Genomic DNA, 4,621 nt, shown 5'->3' on the forward strand with positions numbered 1-4,621 from the left:
TTTTTCCAGAAACAATTACAACCTTTGACTGCCGCCCACACCTCAGTTGCCTGAGAAACGCAGCGTGGGTACGGCGGCGGTAGCAGATTCAGGTTTTTACACCATAGTTGCCATCATTGGCTTGCTGTGAGGCCCCCATCAAACCATCCCAGCAGGATGTTTCAGCCCAGACAGGGAGAGAACTGCCACCCCAGGCACAGCCCACTTCAAGAGCCTACCATAGCAAGCATCACTCCAGGAGAAGACAGGGGTGTAATAATTGGTGTCTGTATTACTCTGAATTATTCTGGCTCCATCCACCCCAGTCTCAGTACTTCATGTTCCAGCACAGTACAGCTCTGGATGGGATGGAGAGCAACATGCACTGAGAGATGGGTATAACATGTGCTTTTGTCTCATTAGAAATGCTTTCCACACCTGCCCTCACAGCAGTGCCCCAGTCATCACCTTATCCAATCTACTTTCCAACTGACAGGGCACACACCTGTTCTGGAGGTTGTATCCACCACAAGTTTCTAGAGACACGTGTCCTTGCTAACAGGCCGTGGCTGGAATTCACCTGAAAAGACAAAGTGTTCTTCTTTAACACTGGACATGTGGGCAGAAGGGTGAAGCTCACTCAAGCCAATTAAAAATATTCACCTTCTCAAAGAAGTGATGGAACGTCTCTACTTCTGAGATCAGAGTCAAAGGGTGAGGGGAATGGACAGAAGGATGATTTATGTCTGACAAAGACTGTTTCTTCAGGGAAGAAAAACACACAAACTCCACTTTTTTTTTTTTTTTTTTTTTTTTTTTTTTTTTTAACAATCGCTGCATAGTGATACAGGGGGAAGTTTGCTTTCTGTGAGTTTTGTTTCCCTGCTTTTCCCAACAAAGACATTCCACATCCAGCAGACAGTGCACAGAGCCAGGGATGCTGCTGTCTTCCAAGCTACAAAGCACAGAAAGGAGTATTTATCTTGGCTACCTCTGAGCAATCTTCTCTGAAGTCCAGCACACAGCACCCTCTCCTGACCTCATGGCAGCCCTGACAGTGTTCAGATCTCCCCTGCAAACAGTGGGGAAACATGAACTTTTTGCCAAAAGACAAAGGAAGGTGTTAGGCAACCTTCATAGGTGGCTGCTCCTTTCTTATTAATGGATTGCTTTTTCAAGTGATAGATGGATCTGTATGCAGTTCACTTGCCTCCCATGTTATTTCTCTACACTCTTTTTCAGTTTTCTCCTTGCTTTCAGCTTTCAAACCATTCCTTGTTACTTTCCCCTACTGCAAACCCTCCCTGCCATTTTTTCCCACAGAGCTTCCTATCCCTGATGCTATATTCTGCAGTCTTCTGCAGTTTTCCAGCCATCTGTACAATACATTTCACCTACATTTCAAGACTGCACCGATAAAGATCCACCAGTGCCTTCACATGTGCAGACAAATAGTGTTTGTTCTTAGAGAAAAAACGATGCTTCTGCACTACAGAAGTCTGTCACTGAGATTTTAACTCACAGACCTTGATTTCTCAAAATGTCCTTTTAATGTCATTTTTGCATTCTCAGTATTCATCCTCTTTACCTTGTGGCCACTGGCAGAGCTTCTGCATAATTCAAATATTTCCAAATATTCTTACAAACATCTTTTAAATTGTCGGAGTCATTAAACTTGTAGTGGCTTGACCAAGTTTAGATTAGGTGGGAACTGTCCTGGAGCCTGTCTCCCCCTTCAACTTATTTCAGAAACCAACTCAAACCGTTACTTAGAAACTGGTCAAGCTATTAAATAAGGAACATATCGATTATCCAATAAACACAAAACCCTCACTTGTCTACGATTATACTGTTTTCTACACTATTATACAATTACACAGCTTTTAATCAGTACTTTTACATACTATGCGTCATACAGAGTTACCACTCAGTTACAAATCCACCACCCTTCCCTTTCCACATGACCTATAACCAGGGTGCAAATCTATCCCTCTGCACCCCACTCCCACACCAATTTTTCATACAGAGTCCTGATGGAAAGTCAATGAGTTGTCGCACAGGAACTGCCTCTGGCTTGCGTCTGTAAGTCACAGCACTATCATTTGTAGGCACAGGCACTCCTCCCCTCAGAATATTCCCCCATTCTTTGTTATTCACCTGATTTTCTACCTTATTCATCACTGTTTCTATTTCTGGCAACCTTTTTGACTCTTTCATACCTTCCTTCCTCTGCTTCAGGTGCTCTGTAAGACTGCTATTACTTGCCCAGTTCTGCTACATCTGTATACAAGCACATTTTTTCCAACGTTCCTTCTGGGGCAATGTCAGCTTCATATGGTACTGCTGATAATCTTCTCTAAGAAGAATCGGTGTGCTTTAGATGATCTACAAAAGAAAGATCCACATCATCTGTGTACCCCATGCACCCAAAAATTAGCTGTGGAATGGTGACTAGAAGAGACATCCTGTAACAAATATGATCATTAGAGGAGTCCCAGAGTGGTGGCAATCTGTTGTGTAGTAGTCCATTTTTTCTAGCAGGGCCCATTGTTAGGGAGAAATAATTAGTATGGTGGGTGGTATAATTTCTTCTGAAAAACATCTGTTGAGCAGCAAACATAGAAAGACAGGAAAACGCGATGACACAACAGATGAAAACCTGGGTCATCATCATATCATTCTCGCATAATGCTCCAGGCTCTTAAAAGCCTCCAGGTATTTTTGCCATTGCCTTGCCATTTAGGAGGCCACCGCAGCACATCAGTACTTTGCTATCTTAAGAACTCTTCCAATTTCAGATCTAGAGATATCCATGACAACTTTAGACCTATTTGTGCTTTACTTTGGGGTAAAGTCACTCTCTCATGCTAGTTTATTTATAAATAGCCAAAGACATCTGTAGCTTCTGTGGACTGTGGAGATTTTAGATGTATACATAACCTTCTGGGTTCACTTGATAGTTTTATTACTTACTCGGAAATGTAAACTGAAAACGGACAATGAAGAATAAAGAGAATGTGCTCAGAGTTGACTTTGTCAGCTATGAAGACAAAATAGAAAAAGATGTAGTGATTAGCACTGGCATTATCTTTTACAAGCAGTTAAACATTCATTTGGACATTAAAGGAGGCATTTAATACATCTTCCTTAGTATAACTCCCACTCCTCTTCACCATCAATTTTTATAGCCCTTTCTTAGAGGACATACTAACCCATGAACATGTATTAGGACCAGAAACTCCCAGAGCTTTGAAGTATCCAAAGTAACCAGGATAGGAAATACAGGAACAGCAAAGAAAAAGTCTGATATTCCATAGCATAATGTGAAAAGATAGCATAACTACCTCAAGTCTTGTCATTCATCTAATGTCCCAAGTTTCTAGGGGGAAAAAAAAACCAACTCATCTCAAGATGGTCATTTACAGAGATCTTGGTAAGAAAAAATACCTTCCTTACCACTGTTTCCAAACAAAACCTCACATCTCTGTTGTGAAGGTTCTCTGTGCCCAATCTACTATTAAGGTGTCCTGTTACCTGTTCAACTGTCTCCTCTGCTCCCACAATGAGCCACATCCAGTGCAAGTACAGCAAACACAAAATTGTTTGCTTTCTATGCATTGTGCAGTCTCCTTTCCTTCACTCTGGTGAACCCACTCTCACCTGTACTTCTGCGTTCCTTCTTTTTCTTTAGTGTCCTGCTTTTCTGTCTGTCATGGGTCTTTGTTTCCTTCCATTCACTAGGCCATCAGCAATTTCCAACCCAGCTCTCAAGCAAAGTGTTCTGTAAAATGGTTGAGGTCATTTTTGAACAGGTGATCACTGCAGCCTCCCTCCACCAATCCATCTGCTTGCAAACCCATTTTTAATCACTTATTTCTCTTCCTGATGTCTTTTCACAGCTAAGTGGAGGTAACTCAGCCCATAGGTAAGGCCACCCGTTGCAGAAGTACAAAGAGAGATACTCCAGCTGTCCTCACTTAGGACAAGTGCGCATGCACTACTGCTGGCCCCAGCCACATCCCCTCAAGATTCCTGTGATAGAGAGTATTTGCTGTACATCTATGTAGGCCCATAATGCATTCTGCCAGAGATATGCTGGTCCAGACTGTGTTTCTGTAAGGTATACAGTACCACTCTCCAACTCCTGGGACTTGGAGTCTGCTGACTGCCAGAGGTGAGCAGGATGTTCTGGGGAACAGCTGTACCAGCTGATGCGTGCACATTTTCCCTGGGCAGGTCTGCCCAGCTAGGGGTTGCTAAGAGCCCCCAGTACCACCTTCATGTTCCTATGCATACGAAAGAAATGTAAAGGCTCCAAAAGAAACCATTCGATTGCAGAAGATGAAATACATTTGGTTTATTTCTTTCTAAAGTTTGTACATATACATATATCATTATACATATGTGAGATCCTTCACTAGGGTTGCTTGAGTTCAATTACATAAAAATTATTGGGAAGCTTGCAGGCTCTCTGTTGCCCGTAAGCAACACTTATTCCAGCTTATAAAAACACAGAGGAACAGAGTAATAGTCAGGAACATGGACACAAGAGAGAATTCTACTTTATATCTCACAGTTTCAATACATCAAAGGCAAATTATTTGTCTGTATACCGTAGGCTTACTTTATCAGCAATGATAAA

The 4,621-nt window shown here is 42.2% G+C and overlaps 1 long non-coding RNA gene across 1 annotated transcript; it reads right to left on the minus strand.

Annotated features, from left to right (window-relative positions):
* Positions 1–785: 785 nt before the first annotated feature.
* Positions 786–4,231, minus strand: LOC149912747 (uncharacterized). Its single transcript, XR_016461723.1, has 3 exons — positions 3,640–4,231; positions 2,953–3,019; positions 786–2,364 (listed from the first exon to the last, which is right to left on the minus strand). It is a non-coding gene; the product is annotated as an uncharacterized LOC149912747 (long non-coding RNA).
* Between the last annotated feature and the right edge of the window lie 390 nt (positions 4,232–4,621).

The sequence above is a fragment of the Phasianus colchicus genome, chromosome Z, assembly GCF_987193195.1.
Source record: "Phasianus colchicus chromosome Z, bPhaCol1.hap1.1, whole genome shotgun sequence".
NCBI lineage: Eukaryota > Metazoa > Chordata > Aves > Galliformes > Phasianidae > Phasianus > Phasianus colchicus.